Raw genomic sequence first — 9,500 nt, 5'->3', positions numbered from 1 at the left:
AGTCTAATCTAGTCGTTACAAATGCATGGATAAGTTTTTCAGCTTCACTTTTAGGCAGGATTCTTCTGATTTTGGCTCTTGTTGCGCAAATGAAAGAGTCTGTTTTACAGACTTGATTTATATGAGCTTTAAATGAGAGCTCCTGGTCAAATAAGACTCTGAGGTTTCTTACAGTAGAACTGGAGGCTTCACTGACATTGTCCAGTGTGACTATCTGCTCAGATAGAGCGTCTCGTAGATGCTTAGGACCAGCACAATGACCTCCAGCACAATGACCTCCAGCACAATGACCTCCAGCACAATGACCTCCAGCACAATGACCTCGGTTTTTTCAGGGTTAAGAAGCAGGTAGTTTAGTGTCATCCAGGTTTTTATCTCCTTCACACAAGTACTAAGTCTGTCTACTTGATCGCTCTGATCAGGTTTCATTGATAAATACAGCTGAGTGTCGTCTGCATAGCAGTGGAAGTTAATGCCATGTGACCTGATCATGTGACCTGACGGCAGCATTGGACCGAGTACCGAACCCTGTGGCACACCGTAAATTACTTTAGAACAAGGGGAGGAGCTCTGGTTTACATTAACAAATTGGAACCTATCAGATAAATAGGATTTAAACCAGCTGAGGGCGGGGCCTCTGAGGGCGGGGCCTCTGACACCTACATCACATTCTAACCTCTGTAGTAGAATGTTGTGGTCGATGGTCAAACGCTGCGCTGAGGTCCAACAGAACCAGGACTGAGACCAGTCCATCGTCAGCGGCTAATAACAAATCATTTGTGACTTTAATTAGTGCAGTTTCAGTGCTGTGGTGGGCTCTGAACCCTGCTGTGGTGGGCTCTGAACCCTGCTGTGGTGGGCTCTGAACCCTGCTGTGGTGGGCTCTGAACCCTGCTGTGGTGGGCTCTGAACCCTGCTGTGGTGGGCTCTGAACCCTGCTGTGGTGGGCTCTGAACCCTGCTGTGGTGGGCTCTGAACCCTGCTGTGGTGGGCTCTGAACCCTGCTGTGGTGGGCTCTGAACCCTGCTGTAGGGGGCGACAAAGCTGTTTTACTACAACTTTTTCAAGGATTTTAGAGACGAAGGGAAGATTTGAAATAGGTCTGTAGTTTACCAATAGGTCGGGATCTAGATTAGGCTTTTTCAGAAGAGGTTTAATGACGTCATGTTTGAAGGACTGTGGAACATAGCCACTTTGGAGTGAAGTATTTATTATATTAAGAATAGGGTCTATAATTAGGGGGAGAATGTCTTTGAGGAGTCTGCTTGGAATGGGGTCCAGGACACAAGTGGAGCTTTTAGAGGACATAATGGCTGAAGTTATCTCTGCTTGATCAACAGCTGTGAACCTTTCTAAGTTTACAGGTGGATTTATATGGGACGTTAGATTTACAGCTTGGGCTAGTTCAGGGCTAATAGCGGGGGTAATTTCATCTAATTTATCTCTGATTGTTTTTATTTTATTGTTAAAAAATAGGAGGAAATCATCAGAGCTAAGTGTAGCTGGGATTGAGGGCTCTACTGCACTGTGACAGTTTGTTAGCCTAGCTACAGTGCTGAAAAGGAATTTAGTGTTACTTTTGTTGACTTCTATTAGATTTGAATAATATCTGGTTTGGGCCTCACACAGAGCTGCTGACAGGACAGGAGCAACTTTTCCTGCTTTTAGGGATTCTTCGGTGTGAGAGCGACGAAATAATCCCTCTAACTTTCTAACTCTTTGTTTATGTGAACGCAGTTCTTGGTTGTACCAGGAGGAGGCGCTTTGGCCTAATGACCTTCTGTTTTAACGGAGCGACAACATCAAGAGCAGACTTCAGAGAATTCATGGTCAAGTCGACACATTGATCACTTAAACTGGGACTAAAGCTGTTCTCAGCAGGATCACATGACATGATCACATGACGTGATCACATGACGTGATCACATGACGTGATCACATGACGTGATCACATGACGTGATCACATGACGTGATCACATGACGTGATTACATGACGTGATCACATGACATGTCTCTGAATATTGGCTCTATTATTTCTTTGAGTTTTGAGATAGATTTTTCAGATTTTGTCCTTTTCATTATAACTTTATTTTGTGGGACTGGATGATCTTTAAGAATAAACTGAAAGGTAATTATGAAATGATCTGACAATATAGGGTTTTGAGGGAGGACAATGAGGTCACTAATCTCTGTTCCATACGTTAGGACAAGATCCAGAGTGTTCTTGTGAGTGTGAGTCGGTTTATTTACATTCTGAGTGAAACCAATGCTGTCTAACAAGGCGCTGAAGGCATTACTGAGAGAGTCATCACTCATGTTCACGTGGATATTAAAGTCTCCAACTATAACTATTTTATCCCAGGCTAACACTAAGTTTGATATAAAGTCAGAAAACTCTGTTAAAAACTCTGAATAGGGACCAGGAGGTCGGTAGAAAACTATGAACAAAACTCCTTTTTGGTTTTTCATATTTGGACATGTGATCGACAGCATAAGGCTTTAAATGAGTGAAATGCATTGTTAGTTTTAGGGCTCATGAGTCGCTTGAGTGTGAGATCACTGCTCCTGGAGGTCTGAAAGTTAACATGGGTGGGTGGGGTTAACATGGGTGGGTGGGGTTAACATGGGTGGGTGGGGTTTACATGGGTGGGTGGGGTTAACATGGGTGGGTGGGGTTAACATGGGTGGGTGGGGTTAACATGGGTGGGTGGGGTTTACATGGGTGGGTGGGGTTAACATGGGTGGGTGGGGTTAACATGGGTGGGTGGGGTTAACATGAGTGGGTGGGGTTAACATGGGTGGGTGGGGTTAACATGGGTGGGTGGGGTTAACATGGGTGGGTGGGGTGGACTCATTTAGTCTGACGTAGTCGTCTTGTTGAAGCCACGTTTCAGTTAGAGCTGAAGATCTATGTTATAGTCACTAATTAATTCATTAACTAAGAAAAAGCTTCAGTTGTTTCATCTGGACTCAGTTTGAAAAAGTAGACGTTTCGACTTCATCCAAGAGTCATTGTCAATAACAGAATTTAGATCGAGAACTCCGATATTAATACTGTTCTGTGGTAAGCCCCGCCCATTGGGCGGAGCCTTCCTGAAGTAGAAAGAGTTGTTTGTTTCAACAGAAACTCCCCCTTGTATCTACCGAGCCTATTCAGAAACTTAATGGGCTATTAGAATCCTCTTTGTCTTTGTGAGACCCTGGCTCAACCACCCTGAGTACCTGATTAGCATCTGAATGTCCTTTACCTTTCCAGGGGTTCAGAATCCCATTATAAATAACAGGAAGATTAAACCTAAGCCCTCCATTTCTGTTTAAAGAAGGTCTTTCTTTTTTAACAAAAATAGCTTCCTTGACTCCTCTTTCAAACCATCTTTTCTCCTGCTTAAACCTTCACCTCACGTCTTCAAACGAGTGATTAGAGGCTTCAAGATAGAGATGCACGTCGCTCTGTGGTCCTGAACTCCAGTGTCTTCTGTGCTGATAGAGCCTCTTGTGTAGAGGCTGTTTAGTCTCTCTATGTAACGTTCTTTACAGCTTTCTTCACTGCATTGGACAGAATAAACTACATTGCTCTGTTTTTGAGTCGGCATCTTGTCCTTAGGATGAACCAGTTTTTGTCTTAAAGTGTTTCCTGGTTTAAAATAAACAGGGACTTTGTGTTGTCTAAAAATTCTCTGCAGTTTTTCCGACAGGCCAGACACATAAGGGATAGAAACACCCTTCCTTCTCTGTTCAGTTTCCCTTTTGTCCTGCTTCTTGGTTCTCTTCACTCTGTTGAGAGCCCAAGCGGGGTAACCACAGGCTGAGAGGGCATTTCGGACATGTTTTTCCTCTTTCTTCTTGCCCTCTGAGCTGGTGGGCACACCTTGAGCTCTGTGTTGTAAGGTTCTGATCACAGCTTGTGCTGTAGTGGGTGGTTGGAACCAAAGAGCAGATACTGGTCCGTGTGTGTTTCCTTTATACTTCTATTTGGAGTTTCCCGTCCTCTCCTCTGATCGTGGAACAATCAAGAAAGGCCAAGCGGTTCTCCTTAAGGTTTCCAGCTCTTGTTTCTTGATTGTTACAAAAGTATCATCGACATAGCGAAGCCACAGCTTTGGGGCGGAGCCTGAGAAAGAGGCCAGTGCCTTCTTCTCAAAGTGCTCCATGTACAGGTTGGCCACTATGGGAGAGACGGGCGAGCCCATGGCACAGCCATGAATCTGTAAAATTGTCCCCGGAATTGAAAGTAAGTGGTGTTCAGACAGATGTCCAACAGTTTACATATGTGTTCAGGAGTCAGTTTGGTCCTTTCCTGTAGGTGGTGTCCTCCTGCAGTCTGGTCCTCACTGCAGCTACTGCCTCAGAGGTCAGAGGTCAGATGCAGGTGAAGAGGGACACGACATCATATGAAACCATGAGGTCATCTGGCTCCAGTTGGAGATGTTTCACTTTATCCACAAAGTGATGTGTGTTTTCCACATGATGTTCTGAATTCCCCACAAGTGGAGCCAAGATAGTTGTTAAATGCTTGGCCACATTGTAAGTGATGGAATCTGTGCTGCACACGATGGTCTGAGTGGAACATCCTTTTTGTGTCTTTTTGGAAGGCCATAAATGGCACGGCTTCACCAGGACACAGTCTGTAATACAGAGCCCGCTCCATCACTTCCTCTTTTCCAGACTTTGTAAACAGTTTATCACCTTCTTCTTGGAGCCACTGGTCAGATCTCTTTTCAAGCGTTCGTATGTGGGCGTGTCCTCCAGGAGGGCGTGTCCTCCAGGAGGGTGTGGACTTTGGCTTCATAATCAGCTGCGTTGAGAATCACAGTGCAGCGCCCCCTGTCTGCTGGAGGATGTTGATGCTGTGATCTTTTTCTAGTGCTGAAAGTGCTTTTCTCTCTTCAGATGTGATGTTTGATGGTTGAATAGGCTCGGTAGATACAAAGAGGGGAGTTTGTGTTGAAACAAACAACTCTTTCCACTTCAGGAGGCTCCGCCCAATGGGCGGGACTTACCACAGAATAGTACAAATATGGGAGTTCTCCACCTAAATTCTTTTATTGACAATGACTCTTGGATGAAGTCGAAACGTCTATTTTTTCTAACTGAGTCCAGATGAAACAACTGAAGCTTTTTCTACTATGGAACACGCCTGGACCAATGAGGGACACGCCCACAATTAGTAACTTAGTTTCCACCACAAAGTGTATTGTAAAAGACATCCCTTCACAAACAGTAAGTCATGTTTTAAACACATTGCAACACCACAAATGACAATGTTTACGAGATATTCAGACAGAATTTCGCCGCAGCAAATATTATGACGCTCGTTATAACAATGTTATAATCATCCCAATAACAAAAAGTTACATTTCCATCTGTATCAGATCATAAATGTGCTTTGACGATTGTTTCACCTTCTGTCGACAGAATGCACATCTCAGGTTGTATGGGGTCAGTTCAATCCCTTTCAAAGTGATGACATCCTACCCCACATTGGCGTATTAATTGAAGGGGCCCAATAGGCCCTCAACATGGCCAAAGAGGGTTTCTGGGCATCCCAAACTGTCCAAATCATCGCCATCGTCTGAAATATGCCTTTGGACCAAATGTGGTAAATATAACATGCCTAGTTATTCTGTGTGTCACTCTGTGTTGTATCTTTATCCTGCATCCAGAAGTGAACCGGCAGAAAATATACCAGAAGTTGAAAAGGTATGAATTGTTTTCACTGATTGTAAGCATTTGGCTTTTTATACCCTCAAAAGACAACACATTATGGAGAAAAACACTAACATGCTTGAATACAAATCAATTTGATAAACTATATACATCATTTGCATTTGCGAAAATTTGGGTCAGGTGTCACCTGCCACATGTTCTCATACTGAATATTGACAGGGCCAGTATCCCTCAGGTTCCAAACAATGACCCAAATGATGATCGGTAGAGATGTTTTTGTGATTGTAACTCACATTACTGCCTTTAATATACAGAATCATATCTGTGCCAGGATCATGCCATAACTTCTGTTCATCCTGGAGAAAGTTCAGCTCTGTCTTCTTCATCTACAGCCCAGTTGTGAATCTGATCAGACAACATTGGACACTCCTGGGAAGAGAACGGAGCAGGAGTCAAAGAGTCCGAGTCCAGTGGAGAGGTGTTTTCTATATTTCTTATTGTGACATTTAAAATGTATGTTTCATACTCTTAACATCCATCCATCTTCTGCCGCTTTATCCGGGGCCGGGTCGCGGGGGCAGCAGTCTGAGCAGGGACTCCCAGACTTCCTCCTCCCCAGACACTTCCTCTAACTCCTCCGGGGGGATCCCGAGGCGTTACCAGGCCAGCCGAGAGACATAGTCTCTCCAGCGTGTCCTGGGTCTTCCCCGGGGCCTCTTCCCGGTGGGACATGCCTGAAACACCTCCCGAGGGAGGCGCCCAGGAGGCATCTGGAACAGATGCCCGAGCCACCTCAACTGGCTCCTCTCGACGTGGAGGAGCAGCGGCTCTACTCCGAGCTCCCCCCGTGTGGCCGAGCTCCTCACCTTATCTCTAAGGGAGCGCCCAGCCACACGGCGGAGGAAACTCATTTCGACCGCTTGTATCCGCGATCTTGTTCTTTCGGTCACTACCCAAAGCTCATGACCATAGGTGAGGTCAGAACGTAGAGCGACCGGTAAATAGAGAGCTTTGCCTTTGGGCTCAGCTCCTTCTTCACCACAACGGTCGGATGCAGCGACTGCATCACTGCAGCCGCTGCACCGATCCGCCTGTCGATCTCACGCTCCATCCTTCCCTCACTCGTGAACAAGACCCCGAGATACTTGAACTCCTCCACTTGGGGCAAGGACTCCCCACCCACCTGGAGAGGGCAAGCCACCTTTTTCCGGTCGAGAACCATGGCCTCAGATTTGGAGCTGATTCTCATCCCAGCCGCTTCACACTCGGCTGCAAACCGTCCCAGTGCATGTTGCAAGTCCGGGTTTGATGGAGCCACCAGGACATCATCGTCTGCAAACAGCAGAGATGAGATCCTGTGGTCCCCAAACCGGACCCCCTCCGACCCCTGACGGCGCCTAGAAATTCTGTCCATAAAAATTATGAACAGAACCGGTGACACAGGGCAGCCCTGGCGGAGTCCAACATGCACTGGGAACAGGTCTGACTTACTGCCGGCAATGCGAACACAGCTCCTGCTCCGGTCATACTCTTAACATATTATTCTATATTTCAAGACTCCATCAAACGGTGTGGCCACAATAACAATCCCCTTGCCCTCTTACTTCCATATCCTGCCACATGAATGGGTCCCTCATGCTCAGGCGACCATGATCATGGCAAGGGGAATAAGATCTGTGTTCCCCTATTGCTCCTTTGGATTTCGAAGACATCGTCTCAAGAAGACAAATTCAACACGAAAAGGGCCAGTGTTCTTTTGCCAGGGTCACTGTCGCTTTGAAGATTGCCCTGTCACAGTCACAGTAACCCTGCCATCGTCACTGGTCCTCCGAGCACTCGTGTTATTTCAGGGTGAGAAAGCGGTGCACAATTTGGCTGAACTAAAGTCCAGACCTGTGCGAGCTTCAGACCGGGACAAACTGGGGAGCCGCCTACAATCAGAGATGCCTCGAGCCATGCGCCTGAAAGACTTAGGTCATGTCTCACAGGACGTCTTCCACTCTGAGAGGAAGCTCAACCCGTTCATGTGCTAAAAAACATTTCACATGAAGTACGGCATCCAAATGAGATGATAAGTCGACAGAAAATGGTGGCGGACAAAAAAACATCCTATTCTGTCCTCCAAAAAGTCCTGCTGGAGCCCTGGGGGTCATGCTGTGGTCTCCCTGTGGCATCATGCACCAGCAGAGGTGCCACAGGGAGTCTTCTCCTTTCACAAAAGAGAGGTCCCCCATGAACTGATGTGCGGGATATGCACGCACATCGCAGAACATGGCAGCATCTTTTTGATTGTGCAAAATAAAAGAAATAAACGCACCACGGACTACGTGAGTTTTTGTTCGTGAGGATTTTGTGTGAGTCAAGAAACGGACCCAAAGGAGGAAACTAAGCAGTTTTTAGCGAAGATTGACAAGAAGCCAAAACAAAGTCAAAGACCGTGTCGGTCGCCCTCTGACTTCCATCTCGACCCGTCTCACCTGTTCCCCTTTTACCAATTAAGTTTGGCCTACTTCTCTGGCCCCGCCCTCTCCCGCTCTGGCCCCGCCCTCTCCCGCTCCAGACTGAAGCATGACATAAATTATACATTTAACTTAAGGATTAGACTTTGTTAATAATTAGAAAATTAGGAATTTATACTAAAGATTGAGATTGTAATTACATTAATTTGATACTTATTTATACTTAATCAAAAAATTACTTTTCTTAATTAATTCCATTATTGCTCTAACATCTCCAGCCCCTAATTGCTGGCCTAGCAATTACAAATATAACACAACAACGCATAATTTTATACTAATATTTAAATCTAATACTCAATTAAGACTTAGGTTTTCCTTTGTTTTAAATAAGAAAGTTTGGGTCCAGTCAGTTAGTTCTGAGGCAGGTTCAATGTTCATTCATCTTCATTCTCCAATACCAAGCATAGTTTGGTCACAGGACGTTGCAGAATACCAGTCTTAGTTTTAATAAGAACACTTTGCACTAATCCTTTACTTCAGGCCCTGTTTGCAGGACCCGTCCCAGGATCCATGAGTTCCAGGATCCATGAGTTCCTGGAGCCGTGTGATCCACAATAACAACATCACCTGGTTGTAAATTTCTTTTGACTTTGTTCCTTTGCTGCATTATTGGGAGATATTCTCTGACCCATCTTCTCCAGAAAAGGTCAGCGAGGTACTGCACTTGTCTCCATCTTTTCCTAGAGTATATGTCATATATATATATATATATATATATATATATATATATATATATATATATATATATATATATATATATATATATATATATATGTCATCTTTGTCACATGATGCTGGAGGCAGAACAGGCTTTGTTTGAAGCAGCAGGAGATGGTTTGGTGTTAATGGTTCCACATCATTGTTGTCATGTGTTACTGTTGTGATGGGCCTGTCATTCATTATTGCTTCCACTTCACAGAGCACTGTTTGTAGGGCCTCATCATCCATGACTTGTTCCTTCATTATAGAGCACAATATCCTTTTCAGGGTTCGGATAAGTCTCTCCCATACACCTCCAGGGTGGGCTCCTCCTCCATGGTGGGCTCCTCCTCCATGGTGGGCTCCTCCTGCTCCTCCTGCAGGGTTGAATATCCAGTTTATGCCTTTGTTTAGGAGTGTTTCACTAATCTTGTTGTGATTTAACTCTTCCAGTGATCTTTTAAGTTCTTTATCTGCACCAACGAGGTTTGTGCCTTGGTCTGATCTGATACTTGATACAGTTCCTCTGCCACATATGAATCTACTGCATTTATACATGAGCTCGTGTCCAGACTGATGGACACTTCCAAATGCACTGCTCCAGTGTTTAAACA

This window comes from Eucyclogobius newberryi, unplaced genomic scaffold (assembly GCF_026437365.1).
Source record: "Eucyclogobius newberryi isolate DKJ021-1_F unplaced genomic scaffold, fEucNew1.0.hap1 SCAF_4, whole genome shotgun sequence".
In the NCBI taxonomy this organism is placed as follows: Eukaryota; Metazoa; Chordata; class Actinopteri; order Gobiiformes; family Gobiidae; genus Eucyclogobius; species Eucyclogobius newberryi.
This window is presented reverse-complemented; position numbering follows the sequence as displayed.